Source organism: Erpetoichthys calabaricus, chromosome 8 (genome assembly GCF_900747795.2).
Source record: "Erpetoichthys calabaricus chromosome 8, fErpCal1.3, whole genome shotgun sequence".
Lineage (NCBI taxonomy): Eukaryota > Metazoa > Chordata > Cladistia > Polypteriformes > Polypteridae > Erpetoichthys > Erpetoichthys calabaricus.
In genome coordinates, this window is record NC_041401.2 from 33,027,688 (window position 1) to 33,053,266 (window position 25,579).

Consider the following 25,579-nt stretch of genomic DNA (forward strand, 5'->3'; position numbering starts at 1 on the left):
CAATCAAGCTCCAGCCTCACTGGGTCACATGTTTTGGGCCTGCACCAAATTAACATCATTCTGGACCAAAATCTTTAAATGCCTATCAGACAGCCTTGGTGTCACAATCCCTCCTAATCCACTAACAGCTGTGTTTGGTGGGCTCACAGAGGGGCTTAAAGTGGAGAAGAACAAACAAACTGTGATTGCCTTTACTACACTATTGGCATGCAGACTTATTTTGCTAAACTGGAAGAATCCTAACGCTCCTCTTTTTAGTCAGTGGGTAATTGATGTTTTATATTATTTGAAATTGGAAAAAATCTAATTCTCACTTAGAGGAGCTGTGCAGAACTTTCTCAACACCTGGCAGGATCTAATTAATAATATTTTAAAATAAGCTCTTAAAGCACTGAGGAAGTAGATTCTCTCCCCATTTCTTTTTCTTCTCTATTTATCTGTATCCGCCTATTAAACTCATCAATTTATTTATTTTTACTATTTTTAAGTTTTATTCTGTTGGCCATGCTCTCTTTCTCAGGGGTAGGGGTTGATTTGTTTTCAATCCTATTTTTTTTGTAAAAAGTGATCTGTTTGTATGGAATGATTACAATAAAATTAAAAAAAAAAAAAGAACTGAGGGAAGAATGAATGCATGACCCCAGACTGGGGACAATGACCTGAAGCAAACAGCCAAGACAAAGCTCAAGTTGCTTCAGGACAAGTCTGTGGCGGTCCTGAATCGTCATATGTCTGAGCGACCTTTCTGCAGGTAATAAGGTTTTCTCAGACATCCAAAAGAGATGTTAGGCTCATTGTCAAGGATTGGTCTGCAATGATGAAGAGTGGATGATTTAGTGGCCTGACCAACACCCAGGCTTAAAGCCCAAAGAATATCTGTGGAGAGTCCTGAATATGGCAGTTTACAGATCCTCCAATCCAACAGAGCTTGAGAGGATCTGCCATGAAGTATGTAGTAAACTGCTCAATTCCAGATATACAAAGATTTTAGAAACTTACCCAGGAAGACTTCAGCTGCCAAAGTATTGAATTAAGGGTCTGAATAGTTGTATGAATGAGAAATTTAGTTTTTCATTTTTAATAAATTTGGAAACCATTCTGAAAACATGTTTTCACTTTGCCGTTATGAATTATTGAGTGTAGATTGATTGGCAAAAATAGCAAATTTATCCATTTAAAATTAAATCTACACAATAAACTGTGCAGAAAGTGAAAAAGTCGGAATACTTTCTGAATCCATCATATATATATTTTAATATGTTGATTTTTCATGGGCAGCGTGAAAGTGGCACTAGGGTTTTTTCTACATATCACAGGAATTAGGAATCTGTGTGACCTTTCTCCAGGAAGTAAGGTTTTCTCTAAGATCCAAAAGAAATATTAGGTTAATTGTCAAGAATTAGCCTGAAATGATCAAGAGTGGACGTATGAGTGTGCCTTCAAATAGACTGGCACACTATCCAGATAAGTGTCAACTCTTGGATTAAGTGGCTCGATAAAAAATGTTGTACATGACCTACATATGCAAGCAACAAAACTCCTTTGGCTCAGCTTGCTGGGATACTTATCTCATGGGAGACCCTACATGCTGTTGTTTCACAATGCGGACATTGCAAAAAAAGGACATTGCACCTTGCTTTTAAATCCATGGTGTTTCTGTATGCATACTTTACCTAATATGGAATGTAATGTTCCCACAATTCACCAGGATGACACAACGATAATGTCATCTATGTGACTATTTAAGGGTCTGATTTATCCAAGACTGGACAAAAACCCATGAACTCCTTGTCGATAGTTTTTTTGTATTATCTAGCTTTAAAAAACCTCCATCTTTTGACTACAAATTTGCCTTTATTGCTTTGACAAAAAATAGGATTGCCTTTTGGTTAGCGAACTTTGCACATCTCCGGGTATGTTTTCTCTGTCAGTCTTTTTCAAAAATTTTTCTGTCTAGTGTGATACCCGGGTCTGAATACCACCAGACAGACACCACTTCTTTATAAAAAGGCACACGTTTATTGCTGAAACACACAGTCCCACACAGCACACAGTGCTTCCCAGCATTAAACACCTCAACTACGGGCCTTTCTCTCTCAGTCCGTGAGCCGCCTTTCCTCTCTTCACGGGAGCATCGTCCTGCTCCCACTCCTGACTCTAGCTCCCCTATTCTCACCAGGATGTGCACCATGTGTCTGATGACAGTCTTCCGGCAGCACTTCCTGGTGTGGCGGAAGTGCTGCCCTTGTAGCCGGAAGCACTCCTGGCGTCCCTGGAAGGTTCTTCATCCATCTTCCCACATGTGGCGGAAGTGAATGTTTCCCGGGCTCTCTGAGGCTCGGGGCGCCCCCTGGCGGTGGCCACGGGCACCAACGGGCTTGAGCCTCCTTGCTCCTCTCCCGATCCAGGGCGGTTGCCCCCTCATGGCCCGGAGGACGTAAACGCCACCTCCCGGTCCTTCCAGGCGTCCCGGCTGGGTCTGTCCCCCAGCCTCCTGTGACACTAGCTAAAGCAGAACAGTAAGCTGAGCCAAGCCAGGATCTTCCCGGGGGACACCCAGGTAGTCAGGAAGGAACCTAGGCACCTCTGAAACGCTTACAGGTAAGTGTTCTGTAGCAGTGTCCTTCTTGTCACAATCTGTGCCATAATAAACTTTACCATGCTTTTGCATATGGAGGAAAAGGTTGCCGATAAGATGACAATGCAGTATATATGTGCTAACATCACAAATTTGTGATGGTTGAAAACATCATTTCTTTTATGATTTTTTTTTGCAAAGTAAAACTCTACGCTTTGTTGTAAATTCAGTGTATATTGTTTTCCTCTTCGCTAATTATAATAATTACTCAAAAATAGAAAGATTTAAAAGTTTGCACACACTTTAAATTGCATTACAAAAAATCAGCCAGTGAGTTGCTTATAAAGGTCTCTAGTCTTTGAGCCCCAAGGCGTAACTCAAAGCTGCACATACACACAACCATTAGCCAATGTAGGCCAAAGACAAATCAGCCATACCACATGCACTTCAGAACAGGTCATCCACCTGAAGCTAAGTATGTTCAGGCCTGGCCAGGACCATCTAAGAAACACTTGGGTTGCTGCTGGAAGAGGGGTTGGTGAGGCCAGCAGGGGGCACTTACCCTGTGGTCTGAAAGTACAGTGACGGAGACATTGTGCTGCAATGATGGCACCATACTTCACATCGTAAAGTAGTAAAGAGTAAAGAGTAGGGTGTATTCCAATGTTCTGGCTAAATTGCCCTCCATGGCCAAGTCATTCTGGCCCCCTAATCATCCTCCTGGCTCCAATTGGGTAACTATTTCTCACGGCTTCACCACCTAACAGCTAATGTGTGGTGAGTGTATTGGCACAAAAATGGCTGGCATCACATCATCCAGAAGAATGCTACACATTAGTGGTGGCTGAAGTGGCTCCTCACTCACTAAAGCGCTAGAGTAGAGTAGAGAGAAAAGCACTATTTAAATTGAAAGGATTATTATTATTATTAGCAGAGCCAGGCACAAAGAAAATTTCACATTCTCAGGAAAAAATATTTAGATGAGAGATTGCATTCAAGCATAAAATGGAAAATTGAAACACCTGTGTTATGATGACTATGTTGAGTTTTCTATAAACATTTTAACAATACATTATATTTAAAAGGTGAGTTTACTACAGTTAATTAATTTTTGCACAACACTGCCATCTGCTGTGAAATGTGAGGGCAGTACCCCACTTGCCCTAAATGCAGAGCTGCCACTAACCACCACAATGTAAATAAAAAAATGTTTTTATACTTTCTGTGGAAGATGGGGCAAAGATGTCCTGAATGAATTTTAGGATTATGGTGAGGAAGAAAAAATAGTTATTTAGTAAGACAGATATGCCTGAATGGCACTCTATGACAGATAGATAGATAGATAGATAGATAGATAGATAGATAGATAGATAGATAGATAGATAGATAGATAGATAGATAGATAGATAGATAGATAGATAGATAGATAGATAGATGTGAAAGGTACTATATAATAGATCAAAACATAGGCAAAAGTCAGCATCAGAAAAGACAGGTAGAAAAAAAATCAAATAACAACCGAACGGGGAAAAACAACCTTGTAGCTAAAAAAGCAGATAAGATATCAAAACCAAAAGGAAACTAGTACCAGTTTAGGATTTTTTTTCTCTAATCTCTATAATGATTTGATTCTTTGGCTTTTCTTCAATCTACCAAGGTACATCTTAGATATTGGGTGCTGTCAATTTATAGCATAAATCCGATTACATGATACACTGTGTCACCATCAATCACATGGTAGCAAAAGACCGCAGTAGTATGACAGTATCCTGAAAAAAAATGATAGCAAAAAGTGGTGAACAAAACATAATAGTAAAATATTAAACAAAAGTGACAATAAAATAAATCTCTGAAAAATCATAAGAAATAAAAAGAGATAACACATAACTAAGACTACTTAGCAGGGCTTTCTATGATGTTTCACATTTTGTTTTGTTCTTTAATGTTCTGTGAAACCACTCTGGTCCTGAACTGATTTTGTTTTCACTTTTAGATCATATTACAATAACTTAAAGACAATCCAGTCAAAAATCAATCAGAAAATTTCCCCACATTAATGTTTAAAATGAAGATACATTATATTGACGCCATAAATCTTTCCAGTACATGTGAGCAAGAAGTCCTTCAAAGCAAAACACAGGAGAAGCATAGTGCCAGCAGGCTTATTTTAGAACAATATAAATAAAATCTTGTAAATTCTAAAGAAATTGTAAGGTGTAAAGGACAGCCGGGTCCCATACCCGGCAGGGACGCCTCTCCTACATCTGTTCCGGGGGAGCAGCCATGGACTGTTCAGTACCTCCCCCGGCACGCTTGGTGGCAGCCTCCCTGGCAGCCAATGATTCCCCAGCCCGGCGCATGGCTCCATGGGAGATGGAGTCCTCCACAGCCTGGTTGGGGGCTCGGATGGCCACCAGGGGGAGCTGCGTGGACTTACCAGCCCGGCTGGTCAATTCCTCAGCCCCACCCGGAAATGCAATTAGGCCCAGGTGACCAAGCACCTGGACTACATCCAGGTGGGGTATAAAAAGGCCAGCCACCACCACTCGAGAGAGCCAGAGTCGGGAGGAAGAGGACTAAGCCTGAGGAGGAGTGGTGGTGCTGAGGTGGAGAGAAGTGTGGTTTGTTGTAGTTAAAGTGCTTTTGGGACTGTGTTGGGCCTGTGGGACATGGGGAAGGCGTGCCCCACGGCTGAAGAAGAATAAAAAGTGCATTTGTTTAAGTACGTGCCTCTGCGTGAGTCTGTGCCGGGTCGGGCGCTATATAGCACCTTTTACAACTGGCGTAGTCGGCAGGATGCCCGGTCCGTCCATTTGGACCGGAACCTGCAAATAAATTTTGTGCAGAGACACGGCATAGCGACCTTTAACAGCGCGAGGCACGTGCTCGACGGAGTTGCACGGAGAGCGCGCTCCCGTTGCAGCTACAAGCAGGCACGGCCCAGAGAGGACAGCACAGCGCAACAAAGCGCGCACACGCGGCGGGAGCCGGCAGCTGTAAGCTCGCACGCGCAGCACAGCTTGAGAGGCGCGAAGCGTGCACACGCGGCAGCGGCCGCAAGCCGGCACGTGCAGCACAGAGGGAGCAACTGAGAGCTCCTAAAGACACCGCGGGATGGGGAAGAAGAAAGCCGGGCGGTCACAGAAGACAGCCACCAGACACTGCCATGCCCTCCAGCAGACCGGGTTGCAGCCGGAGGTAGGTGACGGGCCCAAAGGGGAAGGGCTGCGGGAAGGGTTTTCCGCATTCGCGTCAGCCTGCCTCCTAGGTGGCGAGCCACACAGCACCCGGTGCTGGCCGGACGAGATCTGTCCATGGAGGGATGGTGGAGTCCGCTCAGCGGAGACCGAGGCAGAGCCGTGTCTTCCCTTCGCCCTGCTGGATCGACTGGCGGAGGAGAGCCTGGACGAGCTTCCCAGCGTGGTGTCACCGCTCAAGGAGTCCGACCTCCTTTCGGAAACAGGTGAAGGGGGGGAGGGCGTGTATCAGTTGCCCGCCGAAGAAAGGTTGCAGGCGGGGCTGACAGATCTTCTCCCTGAGCCTCCGAAATGCCCGAACGGGCCTGCGGAGATGCCGCAGGGCCTTGATGGCTCGCGGTCGGCGGAAGGGGACAAGGGGAGCCCTAGTCCACCGCCGACCGATACTATTAACTTTTCCTGGGCTACAGGGGAGGTGCAATCAGTTGTCCTCGCCCTGCAGTCCTTATTCAATGTTTTTAAGGTCCTGCAGGAGTCAAAGGAGGGGCTTGAGAAGAAGCTCGGCGGCCCGTGCGGAGCCCTGGTTGAATGGCTTCGGACAGGTGGGTCGTCACCCTCCAGCCTGCAGGACGCAGCGACTCAGGTAGGTGAAGCCTGGGTCGAACAGGAAGGAGGGCGGTGTGCAGCGGCGGCAGTGGTGATTAGTACTGCTTGCCAAGCCACTCCGTCCTCAACACAAGACGTTGCCGTGATGACAGACGGCGTGGCAGAAGAGCGTGCGGGGAGGCAGTTGGTGAATATCAGCTGCCAAACAACTCCGCCCCGACTGCCCGCGCCTGTCTTACGGCCGTCTAAAGGGGTGCAGACGGCACGGGGTCTCCCTTCTTCCCATAAGGGGACTCAGACCGTCAGTGCACCCCAAAGAAAGAGCAGGACCCGGACAAAGAGGTTGGGGACTCCTAACAAGGTGCAGCATGAGCCCATTGGGTTAACGCAGCGGGAGGGCTATGCTGCAGAGGGGCGGAAGTGTCACAAGCCCTCCTCAGAGCGGGCAAAGGGGCAAGGGTTTCCTGCCTGCTTCCGCAGGGGTTGGACTGGAGGGGGTCGGTTGTGCTTTAATTGCGGCCGCGGTGGTCACTTCTGGAGGTGTTGTCCAGAAAGGACGTCCGAGTGGCAGGGACGTCGGGGCAACACCCCCAGACCTGTTTGTTATGTTTCCACAGGGTATAGCCGCGGAGCCAAGGAAGCCAACTCCCTGTCCTGGAGAGGAGCAGCCCTCGCGGGGCAGGCCGATGAGCCCCAGAAGCCTCATCTGAGAGAGGGGCACTGTAAAGGACAGCCGGGTCCCATACCCGGCAGGGACGCCTCTCCTACATCTGTTCCGGGGGAGCAGCCATGGACTGTTCAGTACCTCCCCCGGGACGCTTGGTGGCAGCCTCCCTGGCAGCCAATGATTCCCCAGCCCGGCGCATGGCTTCATGGGAGATGGAGTCCTCCACAGCCTGGTTGGGGGCTCGGATGGCCGCCAGGGGGAGCTGCGTGGACTTACCAGCCCGGCTGGTCAATTCCTCAGCCCCACCCGGAAATGCAATTAGGCCCAGGTGACCAAGCACCTGGACTACATCCGGGTGGGGTATAAAAAGGCCAGCCACCACCACTCGAGAGAGCCAGAGTCGGGAGGAAGAGGACTAAGCCTGAGGAGGAGTGGTGGTGCTGAGGTGGAGAGAAGTGTGGTTTGTTGTAGTTAAAGTGCTTTTGGGACTGTGTTGGGCCTGTGGGACACGGGGAAGGCGTGCCCCACGGCTGCTGAAGAAGAATAAAAAGTGCATTTGTTTAAGTACGTGCCTCTGCGTGAGTCTGTGCCGGGTCGGGCGCTATATAGCGCCTTTCACAAAGGAAAATTCCAGTCCACAATGTAGTCTAAGACTGAATGCTTTTCATGTTTTAAAATTTGCCGCTGTAGGGGCAGAGGGCCTAGGGGAGACTAGTTTGTGGGGTCTTTTATGTTTTTTTAAAGCAGGATTACAGCAGTGCATCAATCTGTGTTTAGGTTTTTCTGTATTTTTTATTTCATTTTCCAAGATGCCTTACCTATGTCTTATTTTGTTTTTTATTTTGCTTTTCATTTTCTCCAGACCAGTTCCCTCAGTTGTATTTTGTGTCTGCAGGAGCAGGGCCTCATTTGGGATTATGACTGAATCTTTAAAGGCTGCAGTTCCCTGAGAGGACTATTTAAGACTCTCACTTAGTGCAGCAAATTGCTGTTGCATTAGAAAGTACAGCTGCTATATTTTCATCTCTCTTGGTAGTAGGTAATGTTTTTTAGTTATGTCTTGTTTCTCTTGAGGCTTTTTCTTTATAATTAATTTTGTTACGGAGCTCTTTCCCTTACTTCAATGGAATCCTTCAGTGAATTTCAGCAGGTTTCCCATATCTCCCCTCACAAATAACTCCTGATGAGTCAGCATGGCTCTGTTGAACTGTATTCATCGCTCTAGTCTTAATCTTCACTTAACCTCTTCAGCAGGCAAAGGAAAAATGTCCTGGCACCAGCCCAAGAAGCCACTGTGGGAAAGATCTTTTGTCTGGCTACATATGCTGTAGAGGCCAAGGTTGCTGAGAGGTTTGGGTTGTCCAGTTTTTTAGCTTCTTTTCTGGCTTTAGCAAGGCCCATATAACACACCTGTTTCCTTATTTCTCTGTGCTTTATCTCTTTACCACAGACTTGAAAGGCCCAGATGTCGTAAGTGGTTAGGAGTCATGTAAGTATCTGACGCCTGTGAATGAAGGGATGCTTTTAATAAAGCTAGGAAGGGCATGGGAGTAGCTGAGGGTTTACATATTGCCTTTGCCGCCCATGACCTGTAAGGTCAAGTCCCCAAGCTTTAAAATGTGTCAGTTCTTTCTATAATATACTAAAATGTACAGTAAGAAGTGAAAAGGATGAATGTTGACAAATGAACCAGCATGGCACTTTACTAAAAATGAAGGAATCTGCATTTATCTTAAACACTTCAACTTATTGGAAAGGCTTCACTCTGCTACAAGATGGAAATACAAATAACTTGTGCTGTTAACAATATTTTAATAATCTCCAATGAAGGAACTTAGACTTAAGCACACATTCTGACGTGACTGACTGACAACTGCATTTATTGCAAAAAACTTCAAATTATTTATGAATAAAAACGTAACCGCCAATGTTAAGTCTTTGCATTGGATATCAGTTAAAGTTAGGGTCAGTTTTGAAATTCTCCTTCTGATGTATGAAGCTACTCATGCCCGTTTTCTTACTAACAGAATCCAGATCATAACGTTGGATAAAACCTATTTTATCTGCAATAATGTCCAACATTAGGGCCATCCAGGGTGGCATGAGTTCAGTCATCCTGTCCACTTTTTATACTGGTGATTGCCATATACATACACTGAATCAATACATCATTAAGCATTCTGATGATACAGTATTAATATTGTCATGCATGTGTGCCAGAGGATCACCTTTCAAGCTCACCTAAGGTATGTGGTACCACCCCAGGATGAGAGAGGGTGCTGTCGCTAACAGTCTTGTCTTCTTTTCCCCTCACAACCTTGAAAAACTGCACATTGAGGACAACAGAGCCAAAGAAGCCCCACTCCTTTCAATCTGCCCGGTATAAAAGAGAGACATTCTCAGATGGTAGAGTCTTGTTCGGACCTGGCAACACTAGATGGAAAGTCTATAAGAACATCACCAGAGCAGCTTAGAACGCATCAAACCAGCAGCAGCTGTAGTGCCATCAGGTGTATGTGTATGTTTTTTTTTTTTTGTTTTTTTATCATTTTTGTTCGCATTAAATTGGGTTTGCCTGGTTGGCACCCCAACTATTTCTAGACTCACCCTGCCTCATTACTCTCCCTACTTCAGTACATTTGTTGAGTAACTCTGGCAATCCTAGGCTTCACCAACATGACGCAAACAAAGTGGCAGAATGGAGCAATAATAATTATCTGTAGATTAACACAAAGAAAAAAGAAGAGATTGCATTTGGTTCACCTTCTGACTCTAATAGAATTTTTAGTTAATATATGATAATATTTTACAATTTATTACAAGTATAGATATATGTGAAGCTATAACAGAATGAATTATTAAACATGAGAAAAAGAACTGAATGTAACTCAGGTTTTAACTAAACGTAACTTAAAGCTTACGCATATGAAGTCTTGAAGTCTGTGCCATGTCTTAGAGAAGATACCAGCATAATTTTCCAATGTTAGAATGAGGTAAATGAGTAACAAACACCATTTTAGAAAGTGGGATTAACTGATGGGATAGCCCATACACCCCTCCAACAAAGCAGTACTAAGATCAATGGGACAATCCACTAAACACCACTCTTAATGAAGCATTGTTCAGAATAATGGGAGCATCAATATAAGTCAGAAATTACTGGTGGTGTTAGTTTTTTGGAGGAGGTGATAAAGTTCTGCATATTAAGAATCAGATGATGTGATGTATTACATAAGGTGAAGTAATTAGAAAAAAGTATAAAAGGACAAGAATTATTTAATTGATTGCTCACTCCATGGACTGAGACATTTGTGTATAACTCTGTGCAAATAAAGAAATGTTCCCCATTCTTATCTGGGTTCCATGACTGCCTTTTTTTGAAGACAGAGGAATTATTTTTTTTCCACAACACTCTCACAAAGTTTCTGTTGTTATCCATAATGAAAAAAATAAGCAGGTATGCTCATGTACATATTTGGGCATAACGATAGATTGCCTGTAATCCTGGACAGATCACATCAAATTGATCTTCAAAAAGACAAACCAAAGGATTTATTTCCTCCATTGCCTTAGGTCTTTTGGGGGAAATTAGAGAGATTCTTTTGTTATTTTTTGCTCCTGTGATTATGAGTGTTTTACAATATTGTAACAATATTATTATTATACTAGACAAAGAGCCCGTTTCGACAACGTAAGATGAAACGGGCACGAGTTTGTGTCAGCAGTGTATGAAGAACAAATGATAAGTAATGAAGAAGTTGTTTTGTAATGATTGTAGTCCGCTTTACTCATTACTGTACAGGCTTGTACTGTTAGTTGATGAATTTTTCAGGCCTATAGTATAATATTGAATGATGAATGTTCCAGTACAATATGGAATAGTAATAAGTATAAGCACCACAAACCTGATATAGGTGTATTGAATGAATGTGTAATTGAATCAGAATGTGTAATTAGGCCTCGAACTGTAGTTGAAATCGCCTTTCAGGCCTCTAGAGTTTTAATCGAAGTCGCCTTTCTCTTTGAATTTTTGTGGCCGTAAATCCGCTGCCTGCCGCGATGTTGGGGTTGGATGTCGGTCGAAGTCGGGTTTCTCTTTGAATTTTCACGGCTGTAAATCCGCCGCCTGCCGCGATGTCGGTCTCGTAAGGTTTTTCGGCCAGCTGCGCAGAAGGCAACTGCGCATTCGGCTTCGGACATACGCAGAAGGCGACGTGCGCAGAAGGCGACTGCGCATTCAGCTTCAGACGGACGTGAGTGAGTGAGAAGACTGGCGAATTATGTATTAAGATGGTACAAGTGTTTGTCCATTACCTTAAAGTCAAAACTGTTCCCCCCAATAAAGATCTGTTGTTGGCCATTCCTTAGAGAAACTTTATGAATCAGCCTATTGTAGTAACATATCAAGGGTGGCAATAGCATTGTCTCTGATCCTACTCATGTCCTGAACAGTGAATATAACTTGTTACCATCAAGTCAAACATTGCTACTTGCTATTTAATTGTAACTTGCTAATCAACATGTAATGCGTTGCCTCTCCATGGTGCCACACATTGCAGGGCATCTTACAGTTCCATGGATAAAATAAAACTGCTCTAGGAGGCTGTGCATTTAGTAACATAAAATCTAATATTGAAATTATCTGACTGCCAGTGTGATAGATAGATAGATAGATAGACAGATAGATAGATTTTGAAAGTTAGATCTAATATATACTTAGATAAATACATACTGTACATTTGAAAGGCACTATTTAGAATTACAAAGATAGATCTAATATATAATTAGATACATACATACTGTATATCTGAAAGGCACTTGATAGATAGACAGATAGATAGATCTATCTAACTACATACATTACAAAATACATTAAAATAGATGGTGCACTGCAACTGTTAATGCTAAAGTATACATTATTATTTGGATTTCAACACATCTCAAGTGAGTAGCACAGCTAATTAATTAATACATTGCAAATCATTATAATTACACATAATTGAATAAAAAAAAAAAATGAAAAACTAAAAAAAAAAACGTTCAAGGCAAGCTCTAATAAGGAGTGGTGCAGTGGTAGCTCTGCTGCCTCTGTTCACATCCTCTCTGTGTGGAGTTTGCATGTTTTCCATGTGCCCATGTTGCCCTGTGCTGTCTGAGTGAGTGTGTTCACTCTGTGTTGGGCTGGTGTCCTGTCCAGAGGTTTTCCCTGCCTGTGCCCATTGCTTGCTTGGATGTGCTCCAGTTGCCTAGCAACCCTACCCTGGGTAAGTGGGTATAAAAAATGGATGGATGGCATAATAAATTATGGATTTTTTTGGGGGGGAGTTCACTAAATTTGGGCTACCTGTCTGTTTTGGCTGGTTTTTTGGATAAAGTTGGCAAATCCCAATTGGGCCATTGTTGGCTGCCCACAGGCCCAGTTTCAGTTTGTTTTGCTGGGACTCCTCTCAAATACACACACGAATTATGAAAAATAAGGAACCCTCTGACTTGACAGAAAATAAGATAGTAGCCACAGTGAGGCGTTTTAAAGGTCTATTACAGTAGGCATGAATGGAGCCCCAGTAGCGTTTCTTCACACGTTTGCTGAATAATTTGTTGGGAAACGAGAAAAAGACAAAGGTAAATGTACAGTTTATTTCTTTGAAAGTGTCTAACCCTATAAGCACAATACTAACTTGATTTGGATGACCATATTATTTTATACAGCTACAATGCAAGGTGTTCTAATTTAAATTCATTAGTTGTAAAAATTATTTGGCTGTTTAGGAGAAAAAAAAACATATTAGTGCTAACAATGTAATTTTCAGAAATATAGTTAGGCCTATTGTTTTTAAATGAGTTGCACAAAAGCATACATACCGGTAATACGCTTCAAGAAAAACACACACAGTTTTATTGACATTAACTTGATCATCCATCATTTTCATACATTAAAATATATTCTCCCATTTCCATAATTTAATAAAAGTAATAAGCCATTTTTCTTTATTTTATGTGGCTTTCCTCTTATGTAAAAGGTGTAATTTATATAAGTTAATTATTATATCATATGAGAATATACTGTATTATATTTGTTTAAACTTCATCAAATGTTTTTATTTCAGACACGTGACACAGTTTTTTAGTGGTTTGCATTATAGAGGTTTGTGCAATGTACTCATTTGCATTACATTTTTGTTTTTTTAGGTCTGAACTGATTTTTTTTTATTATTGTGTTTTATGAACTAACCTATTTTTATTTTATTTGTTTTATGCTACTTGTCTGTTTAATACAGGTTTTTTGTGTGTATTTTTGTTATTGTTTTTAAAATAAAGAAAAATTCAAAAGACAAACCAGTGCAATTTCTGTCTGTTTCTATCTGAATGTATGAATACAATTATTTATGAATAAAATGACAGCAATGTAAGGGGCACCTGCTAAAATCCTGCGTAGGGCATCAAATTGGTCAGGGCTGACTCTGATTACACCTAACTAGTAATTTTTAAACAGTTAGGAAAGTTCAGGTTCTTATGTTGCATTAATGAAATGAATGACTTTAGCATCAAACTTAGATACATTGTTTGCAGACTTAACAGACATAAGGCATAAAGAAAGAGCAAATGCATCAAGAGCAATTTTTTTGGTGTTTATTCTTCAATTCTTAGTGAAGGAAAGTCCAAGTACAGGGAGGCAGAGCCTACCCCAGCAGCACTGGCGGCAGTCATAAACACGGCCTAGGGGTCAGTTGAGGGATCTTACAAACAAACGGAGCGGAATTCTTAGGTGCTATTTGGAAGATATTCCTTTCTCCATAATGATTACTAGCTTCAGCACATTACCCAACAATGGTACTTGAATACTCTCCACTCACCTTCAGGCCATACTTAAGGGGACCTTTCCAAGTAAGTTTCCTTTCAGCTTTGATGACTTTTTTTGCCTCCTTATTAACTCACAATTAGCCCAGTGCACCGACTCCTGGTCTCCCAACTCTCAGCAGTCCAGATTAGTCTTATCAGTGCCTCATCATGGTTTGGCCTGGACACTGCTCATGGTACCATAACTCCACTATGACCTTTTTAAATATTTTCCCTCACCTCTAATTTTTCATTCTGAACATTTTAATAATTACATTCACATCTATAATAATTGTTAGGGAGTCAGCACTAGTTCTCTTCCAGGACAGCCTCATTCTGTGTGATGATGAAGACAATCATTTAGCAGTTGAGGTCTAAAAAATATCACGGTTAGCAATGCCTGGCTTTGATTATGTCTGCCAACAGCCTTTGCTTCTCTTTGTGGATTTCCTAGCTTTTTATTTCTTTGAGGAAGTTTCTAATAATTCCAGTTTCCTTCTTGTTATTTATGTTTAGTTTGGTGATTGAATGTTTTGCAGAAAAAACACAACAAAAATATTAAGTGGTACCTATATAGGGCTGGTCAATCCATTAGGCGACACAGCTGACCGCCTAGGGTGCCGTCATCGCAGAAGTGTGCGTTGCAGACACTGAGGGATGTACACTTCTCTAAGTCCACAGTATATACACAAAGGAGTGTTGTTTTGTTGCTACTGAGACGGTGTGCGCTCTGGACATTGAGGAGGGTCCCCCATATAGGTCGTCGTAGTCGTAATCTAATACAGACTACCTGCTATGGTATGTTCAATGAAAGTCTGTCCATCCCATCTAAGGCTCCGAATGTGAAATAACACTACTACAAACTGGTTCTGGAAATGTTGCAAGGAAAGGGTCAGAAGAAGGAGGCCACAGTTGTGGGGAAACGGTTTCATCCTTCATCAGGACAATTCACCAGGCTACTCAGCAATTTTAGTGAAGCAGATTTTTTTCTTTTCCCTAAGTAAAGTCTGCACTCAAGGAAACCAGTTTGAAGAAGACAACTGATGGACGACAACATACAGCTTTGATCAGTGGAAGATCTGAATGAAGCAGTGTGTAGATGCAGGAGAGGAGTACATCGAAGGGGAACATGAATTTCCTTCATGAAAATTAAGTTACAGCATCAGTCTCGTTGTTTAGTAGCTGCACCATGCATACAGAATCCATCCATCCATCCATCCTCTTCCGCTTATCCGAGGTCGGGTCGTGGGGGCAGCAGCTTGAGCAGAGATGCCCAGACTTCCCTCTCCTCGGCCACTTCTTCTAGCTCTTCCGGGAGAATCCCGAGGCGTTCCCAGGCCAGCCAGGAGACATAGTCCCTCCAGCGTGTCCTGGGTCTTCCCTGGGGCCTCCTCCCGGTTGGTCAATAAACAGAATTGGTCAATATATTCTATAATGTTAAAGTCTTCAGCACAGTTCTCACCAGATATGATCAACTTGCACCTCTGGCTCTGACTGAATATCAGCATTTTGCAGGATTAGATAAACGTTTGATGTTTACCAAAGCCATGTAATGATGCTGAAATACAGGGACGCCTGACACCGAGGCTTCGATGCTCGCATCGGTTCAATGGAGCTCACTGTAGTAAAGCTTCAACCACGTGAACAGTGACGTCACACGGTTCAAACGTCACTGAAGCGCCAGCCATGCAAAAGCTTTGTATGCTATGAAAAGGGATGTGAAACTAGTGCTCGTATTTTACACACAGAAGATTTTGAATTAAATTAGGAGTCCAGGAGCATCATCCGACAATGAGGTTAATGTCATGCTATACTATTCTTCTGTACTGGTGCCAATAACGTGTCACTCTAGCCTGCTGCAGGCACATTCTCTAAACGTTCTTATGCGTGACCAGTTCCAGGCGCACATTCCCTAACCCTGTTAAAATAGTATTTGCCCCTTTAGGGCAATTTTCCCTAAGTGCTAATGGAAAAAAATAGTAATCTTTCACACTTCCTTACAGCACACATTACCTTGACGTGATTGTCACCTAATTATGAATTAGGGGCGGCTTATAATGGATGGTAATTTCTCGCCGGTGCTCGCCACCTCCGGGAGCCGCTGCATTTTTGTTCTTTACATCACTACAGTAACGGCGCTGTCAAGCTGCATGAGCCTGGGCAGGAGTCGCAGCAGTATTAGTTGGCATGCCATCATAGAAATGAGCATTTTAGTGCCAGTTAATATGGCAAGCTTGTCAACATCTCAAAGTAATTCCAGCAAGTGCGGCAGCAGAAAGCAGCCCTTCTGAGGATAGTGAGCTATCTAAAAATGTAATTTGAAGGAGAGGCCATTGGCACGTGGCGCAGGTGAGCACAGGTACAGTGCTACAAGTGCAATATTCAAAATGGCAGCAAATGAACCTTTAGGAGTAATGGTAATATGATTGTCATAAGATCAAAACGAACACGCAGAGTGCTCTTGGCCTTTTAGTGCTTTGGTGTACTGATGCCATTAACAAAAGCGAGGAGTGCTTGGGCAGTGTCGAGCTCATGCCTGCTATGAATTCTGTACGCCACCAGATGTCACTGTTTTCGAAGCTTCGGTTCATTACCGGGACAATCAGGAAGAAGCTTCAAAAGCCATGACTGCTAAAAATCCCAGCACAACTTAATATAAACCGTGCTAATTAAAACCCAGTTTAACCCTGGGGTCTCAGGACACCTTAATTAGTGAATGTACTAGCTGTTTAAATGAGAGCATCAAAGCACCCGGGGGTGGGGTTAAGTCAAATTACTTATTAAATTAAAGAAAGTAAAAGTTTAAACAATTGAGGAGAATACACAAAGGATAAATTACACAAGCAATAACTTGATTAATCAATTAACAAAAAAAGGAGCCTTGGAAAAAAAGAGGCCCAATTAAACAACCCACCTTAAAAGAGCAGAGTAGACAAAAAATAAAAGGAAAGAATGAAGGGAACACTTAAAACTGAGCCAAGACAAATCGAATGAGGAGCACCTGAGCCAAATTTCAAGTGTGATAGCAAAGGCTCAAAATACATGTGTGATATTTCATTTTTTCATTTTTAATACATTTGCAGAAATATCTAAAAATTCAGTTTTCATTTTGCCTTTGTGGCGTATTGAGTTTTGCTTGATGAGGGAAAACATGAAGTTTTTCACACAAGGCTGCAACTTAACAAAATGTGCAAAAAGTGAAGGAGTCTGAATATTTTCTGAATTCACAGTATTCTGTGCATTTTGGGGTTTTGCAGTTTTGTTCCTGTGTGTTCGTCCTATGATGGACTGGTGCCATGTCCAGGGTTTGTTCCCGCCTTGCGCTCTGTGCTAGCTGGGATAGCCTCCAGCATCCTCCACGATCCTGGTCTGGATTAAGTGGATTAGAAAATGACATATGACAATTTTGCTCCATAATGGGGCGGCAGAATACCCACATGAATCAGTCTTTATCTACGACAAAACATTTACATCACCTCAGGCTGCATAGCTCCTTATCCACATTTGCTTGTAACCTTCTAGTACTTGATTATTTTTCTTGGCCTAAGAGGCACAGCACATAAGCACCATCTCAAAACAGAAAGCAATATGGACCAAGCTCATCGTAACGATGGAGCAGTTTTAAAATTCTTTTGGGGATCCAGTTACCACCGACTTGTGTCTAGTGTTGTCAGGTGAAGAAATCACCAAATCCAAAATAAATGTTAGGACGTCAAAGAGGTCATCTTGTTTTATCAAATTAAGTCTCTAAGGTAGACACAAGGAAATGAAAGGTGTGATGGAAGACCGGCTACAGACTCCGGTCGCCACCCCCAGGCCGCCAGGAGGAGCCCTCCGGACAGCATGATGGTGCCCCGAGTTCCAGCAGGGCCTCATGGACTTTGTAGTTTGTATACACAGCCCTGCTGGATACCTTGGGGGCCACCGGGAGTCGCTGTAAGGGGGCTAGTGGGCTCTTATGTGCCCTATAACCCGGGAGTGCGTCATCATCACGTGACCGGAAGGAACGACGTGCTCCCGGGCTGAAGAAAGGACTGTTTACCCTGACCCGGAGGGAATAAGGACTTGTGGGTTTGGCCAGGAACCACTTCCGGGTCAGGGGATATAAAAGGACTGTGGGAAAGCCCAGACACTGAGCTGAGCTGGGAGGTAGGGTGGCAAGTGTCTGGGCGAGGAGGAGAGAGTATTGTTTATTGAGAGAATAGTGATTTATGAGTGTGGAGTGGAGGGAGCTTTGTGCACGGTTTAATTATAAAATAAAGAGTAATTATACATTCACCTGGTGTTTAGAGTGGTACCTGAGGGTTCAAGAGGTGGACCACACCTCTATCTGTTACAAAGGTTTAAACAAAAACCAACCAAAAGAATGGGTCAACTTTTGTAGGAACTCCACCCTGCAGTGTGCTCAGTCCACGAGTAGACACCTCCTTCTGGGAACACCCAGGCTTTATAGGGGTCAGCCCGGAAGGGGTAGAGTCAATTGCCCTCACTTGGTGTCTTCTCGATTCTATGGAGGGAAAGGGAGATGATACAGTTAGTGAAAGCGCCCCTTCTTATCCTGGGGTGGTGCTACATACCTCAGATGAGACTGGAAGGTGATCCTCCGATGTGCATGTGTGACTCTAGTTTTTGGATGTTCCTATTCTTTTTAATGGATTTGAGGGTGCTGGCTGTAATGAAATTGCTGTTGTTCACACAAAAGTGCACCATTTACTGAATTTAGAATGTATTTAGCTAGTGTAGCACTCAGGATCAAGGTCAAGGTTACTTTATTGTCACCAGTAACTGTGTACAGGTTAATAGTGAGATTAGATAACATATCTCCACAAGCCATGGTGTGACATATAGCAATATACAACAAAGTGCAAGTTGTGATAGAAGCAATACAATTAAGAGACAATAAATACAATATGTAGACAACTAGATAATGGAACAATGTAAGAGTAAGAAAAGGAATACCCTAGAAAGACACTTGGTTAGACAGGAACTAGGCATTTTTGTGTATTCAGAATTCTGATGGCCTGCCGTATGAAAATATTACTCAGTCTTGAAGAAACTATGATATCGGTTTCTAGACGGTAGAAAATGGAAGACACCACGTAACTGGTGGGAAAGTTCTTACTGGCTCCCAGGTTATAGCAGCAGATTTGGTAAATGTCTTTCAAGGGAGGTAGCAGCGCACCGATAACCTTCTCATCTGCTCTCACTATACGCTGTAGTGTGTTGCAGGTGAAACATTACAGTTCCTATACCAGACAGTGATACAGCTAGAGAGCAGACTTTCAATGGTACTCCTGTAAAATGTGGTGAGGACTGGTGGGGGAAGGCTCACTCTCTTCAGTCTCCACAACAAATACAGATGCTGCAGAGTCCTCTTGGCTGTGTAGACGGAATTGAGGGACCAAGGAAGGTCATCCGTGATGAGGACCCCCAGGAACTTGGTGGTTTTGGCCCTCTCAACAACAGCACCATTGATGGTGAGCAGTGCTGGAAGTCTATTACAATCTCTTTTAGAGTGAGATTGTTGCATTTATACCAGGCAGCCACTCTTGCCACATCCTCGGTGTATGCTGAGACATCATTGTTCTTAATGAGGCCCAGCACCCTCATGTCATCTACATACTTGATGACCTGGTTTGAGTTGAATTCTGCTGATCAGTCATGTGTCAGCAGTGTAAAGAGCAAAAGGCTAAGGACGCAGCCATGCAGTGCTCCTGTGCTCAGTGTGATAATTCTGGAGGTGTTGGTGCCGAGGTGGACTGACTGAGGTGGTTTGGTGCAGTGGGGCAGGACTGAGGAAGGATTTGGTATGAGCACCACCTTCTAGAGAATTAACTGTAATATTTATTTTTAAGGTTACTGTCAAGGTTTTTTTTACTTTTCTCCCTTTCCAGCCTTTTACCATGGACCACAGAACTGGAGGAATTACCCAGGCTACTTTATGGCAATTACATTCTGTGTTCTTATATTTTACACTAGCCAACCCGCGGCATAGCATACGCCTCATAATAATGTATTGATGGGTGAACACTTCCTGAAAGACACAGTTGTCCAAATGGGGTGGGTTTGAGGATAATACTGTAAGTGAATGAAAAGATGGAACTCTGGAGAGAGCAACATACAATTGTTTGTGACTGAAAACTGGAGGACCGCCGCCGCGCCCCCACCTCCCAGAGCGAGGGACGGGGCTGGACAGGGGGAGAGGGGAAGGACGCCCAGGGAGGACGCCCTTTCCGCCCCCTCTGCCTCTCCGGAGAGAGGGCGGGGAAGCGGGCCCGAGAGGTTTCGAGTCCTAACCATCCAATGACGGGTCGGCACAACTGGTAATGATCCTTCCGCAGGTTCACCTACGGAATTACAACTTTTACTTCCTCTAGATAGTCAAGTTCGATCATCTTCTCGGCGCTCCACCAGAGGCTGCGAGCGACTGCAGCAGGGCCGATCCGAGGACCTCACTAAACCAGTTGAGTTGTCGTCGTATCCCATGGTGTTACAGTTGGTGGGCGGGGCTCTGTGAATCGGCGGGCGGGGCTATGTCGTGCGTATCCCATGGTTGTCTTGCATGCCCTGGTCGGCTGCTTAGTGAATTATATATATAGATAATTTACAGAGTGAGATTTGCTGTGTCAGAAAGTTACAGCACAGTAAGTGTTGGACAAGCAAGCAATTGGAATTTCATTCTGTACACAAGACAATAAATATGAACTGATTACACCTGGCACACATGCATGTCTGAAGCTCACCTTCCAGGCTCAGCCCAGGCATGCAATTCAGGATGAGAGGGGGCTCTTTCACTTTCCTCCATTGTGGCAAAAAGACACCCCATGAGGGGAACTGAATCCCGGCAACGTTGTACTGAGAAGCTCTGCCCCTTCCAGATGAGACACTATAAAGCCAGATGTCCCTGGAAGGTGGCATCTCAGTTTGAACTTGAGTTATTGCATGACAGAGCTCCCCAAACAGAACCGCTTGAGGTACTCAAACAATCTACTCGGGTATTGAAACAGCTGTAGAGTTTTATTTCTGTGGAACAACGGAGTGCTTGTTTTTGTTCAGCTTTTTGGTGCCTGACATTAAACAGGATGGCCCAGCTGGTACTCCCAACTATTCTTTGAGACTCCTTCCCTTATTCAAACCCTCATGCACTATAATACATTTTTTATTAAAGCAGAGCCTCTGATTTTTTCAAAGAGCCAACATATTGTCAACTATGTTATGACTGAGTTTAAAATTCCACTCAACACATCAACTTACCCACTTGCTGTGGCATGGTGTGTGCCCATATCATTAATATACTGAAGAAATAAAAGAATGGCAGATTATGTGAAAGAGTAAGCCTTGATTGGCGTATGCCGAGTCTTTCTTTTTAAACTTTATGGTAGCAAAAGAGACAGAGAGAACACAACTGATGACAGTTTTTAAAGGAGAAAAAGCAATAAGTAACTTTTACTGTTTCTTGTTGGTAGACATAGATCCAAGTTATAGCCACTCGAGCCCCAAACCACAGACACAATCACACCAAGGTGTTTATTTGCACAGTACCTTCATTAAGGAATGGCAGCAGATAGGTGAGGTGAAGACTTTTGGAGGATGGCCTGGTCTCAAGAAGGGCAGCAAAGAAGCCACTTCTCTCCAAGAAAAACATCAGGGACAGACTGATATTCTGCAAAAGGTACAGGGATTGGACTGCTGAGGACAGCTGGGGGAAAGTCATTTTCTCTGATGAATCCCCATTCCGATTGTTTGGGGCATCCGGAAAAAAGAAAAGGTGAGCGCTACCATCAGTCCTGTGTCATGCCAACAGTAAAGCATCATGAGACCATTTATGTGTGGTCTCACTCTCAATTTTGCCTAAAAATACAGCCTTGAATAAAGAATGGTACTAAATCATCCTCTGAGAGCAACTTCTCCCAACCATCCAAGAACAGTTTCGTGACAAACAAGGCCTTTTCCAGCATGATGGAGCACCGGGCCATAAGGCAAAAGTGGCTCGGGGAACAAAATATCAAAATTTTGGGTGTATAGCCAGGAAACTCCTCAGATCTTAATCCCATTGAGAACTTGTGGTCAATCGTCAAGAGGCAGGTGGACAAACAAAAACCCACAAATTCTTACAAAGTCCAAGCATTGATTATGCAAGAATGGGCTGCCATCAGTCAGGATTTGGCCCAGAACTTGACTGACAGCATGCCAGGGTGAAATGCACAGGTCTTGAAAAAGAAAGAAGGGCCAACACTGCAAATACTGACTCTTTGCATAAACTTAATGTCATTGTCAATAAAAACCTTTGAAACTTATGAAATTCTTGTAATTATACTACAGTATACCATAGAAACATCTGACAAAAAGATCTAAAAACACTAAAGCAGCAAACTTTGTGAAAACCAATGCTTGTGTCATTCTCAAAACTTTTGGCCACGACCATATAATCATCACAATTGATTAAAGTTTCTTTCCTTTCCTTCTACTCCTATGGTGAGTTTTGTCCACTCTCCTCCTGGCTCCTTTTATGCTGGACCCGGGATTACATCCAAAGTCATGACACAGCATGGAAGAAGTATGCTATGTCATACTATTCCGGGTCATGCAGAAGTTCCCCAAAGCAGGGAGACCTTCTCACAGAAGTGCTCTCTAATGGTGTCCAGGGTTATAGACAGAGTTGCCCTTCAGAACTATGGATCCCATGAAATCCTGTGGTAGCCCAAACTGGGACCTTAGTAGAGTAGCAAAGCCAACTTTCACCCTGGGGGAATACGCTGTACCTATAACTAGTCTCCCTCTGTCCATCAGTTATATGATTGTCACTACTAGGTTACGAACCTAGAGCCATCCAACAAGCTTATCCATTCTATTGACCTAGATTGTCCAAAATAACATTCAGTCAAGATTTGAAGGTCCTAAAAGTCCTACTCTTTGCCACACTATTTGGTGATTTATTCCATGTGTCTATGGGTCATTGCTTGAAGAACGTCTTCCTAATATCCATCCATTTTCTCAGCCTGCTTATCTAAGTCAGTATTGTAGAGCAGTTAGAGCCTATCCCAGGCGCAAGGCAGTAACAACACCTGGACAGGGTGCCAGTCCATCACAGGGTGAATACACATATCCACATCCTCCACATTAGGGCCAGTTTAGCAAATCTTCTAACCTGTCTTTGGACTGTTCAGGGAAATCTGAGTATCTGAAGAAAACCCACACAGACAGGGGGAGAACATTCAAACTCCATATAGGGAGCACCTGTTGTGCTACCCAGCATTCTAACTCTCTAATTTGAGCCAAATCTGCCCTTACCAAGTTTCAAACTGTGTTCCTGTATTCTTGTTGAAGAATTTATTGCAAAGTAACAACTGGGATCCACTCTACTGATTCCTTTCATTACTTTAAACACTTCAGTCATGTCTCCTCTTAATTTTGATATGCTTAAACTGAAAAGGTTATGATGAGGCAGTGCTGATTTAGGCTCTGATGACAACACAGCTTGGGATTCTTAATTTTAAACCAACTCTGAATAATTTTTAATCATCTTCTGTGTAATGGGAAGTGACACTGGATTGATGTTCTGACTGAGATGGATGTTATTTCCTTTCCTGGATCAGAGTATAAAATTAATGGACAGGAGGAGATGGTCTCCCAGGACGATATGCTTCATCGATATGCTAGGTGGCAGTGTTCCTGGATTGGTGCACCCAGGCATATACTCACAGGGTATACTACCGGTAGGAATTGTAGTCCTGTTAGGCAGCCCTTCTGGGTCCCATGGGTGCTGCACAATGGAGAGAAAGGCTATCTGTACATTGAGGGCCTTCTATCTGGGCCTGAAGTGCTTTCTTTGTTCAATGTCATGGCACCCAAAGCATTATCAGGTCCATCATAAAAGGGGCCTTCTCATCTCATTTGGAGAGTCTGAGATGGGAGGAATTGGACAACACTTGCAAGAGGAAATCTGGAATAAAGGAACGGGAAGGAAGGATTTGATGTCTGAGCACATTGAAGGTTCAAACTTCAAGTAAAATTTTATTTGAGACTGTGACTGGTATTTTTGTAGTTATGTTTAGGATTAGATGTCCCAAGACAATCCCTACAGGGAAAGAGGCAGTTCTATGGACTCTGGGTGTCCTAGGCAAATAACTCTATTAGACCTCCAGCTCACCTTCTCCAGAATCCTGACATGGAAACATATATTACCATTATTTTAGTGTAATGTCTGAATTAATAAGATCAACAGGGAGAATTTAATAAATACACTTCATTCGTTTTAATTTTGTGAAAAACAGATATCAATAAAACAACACAATAAATAAATTTGAATAAAAAATCGAAAAAATATTAATTTTTTTAATTAAATTAAAAAAACTAAATAAGTCAAAAACTACACAAAAGTGCTGAGTATCTGATCTGGGTCTGAATTGGTCAGCTGTGTGCCTACGGACTAAAGTTTGATTTCTCAGACTAGATGGTGCGACAAAGAGGAAGGCTGTGTCGTGATTCACCACAATTGAGTGAGGTGTGTTGGCCGACTTTATTGTCATACAAACAGTGTCTTGCAGAGTGCCGTGATTTGTAGGACTCTTGTCTCACTGTTACCCACGTACCCTGTGCTGAAAATGGTGCTGCCGATTTTGGCTGTGCACTGACTACAGTGGGGCCTGTCTGAACTGTCATGGGAGCCCCTTCACAACCAGCAACGGGGTCGGGGTAATAACTGTTATCTTGTTAACATTTATTTTTGAAAAGAGGTAATTAAAATATGGTATCCTTAAGAACACTTTCTTGAAAGCCATTCTTGTCTAGATTGCCATCATGAGTGCTACCACAATGAAAAGACACACAAGTCACATAAGCATTGTGATTGCCTTTTCAACGGCTCCCCTTTATTGTCATCTACTGTTTTATTACCATTTAATTTTTACTGTATTTCAGTTGTACATAGGTAAAACTGATTTTATTTACTATGATAGTATTACATGTTTAGTGTATTTTAAGGTTTTATAAGATTATTTGTGCAAATAAAAATTTACCGAAATGTTGTCCTTTACAATAACCACAAAAAATGAAATAGGCTTTCATTTCTTTGTTTACAGCTAGTCTAAAATAAATAATTTTGATAAAAATGTTAATTTCTATCAAAAATATTAATGGTGTTTTAAATTATTTATAATTATTTTATATTAAACATATTTAGAATAAAACACCTTTAATTTGAACATTTTTTTGTTTACGGCTAGCTTACATGATACTTTAAAAACCTTTTAATTTTTATTTTAACTATTATTTTGTCTTGAATTACACCATATTATTATTTTTAAAAACTCTTCTTGTCCAGTAGATGCCCAAAATGTTTAAGCAATGTGGACTAAAGTCGCTTCTGGGTCCTGTCCGGGATTAGCAGACCTGAAACATAAGCTTATTAATTTCATAGCTGATCCACTTCTGGGGCCGGAGAGACTAAGGCTGATTCAGAAATGGCCGAGCTGCCTAAACAAACTGAACTGATCCAATTTTTGCTTTGCCAAATTGCAATCGGGGTCCTAATGCAGTCCTCCAAAGCACATATGTTCCAGACTATAATACTGATTGTTGACACATAGATGTTGATAAGCGATTCTTAATTAGTTGTTTAATAACTGTAAAATTGTCTCAATTTCTCATTGGGTTCTCAGTATAACATAAAAAAAAACCTTTTTAAGAACTTCC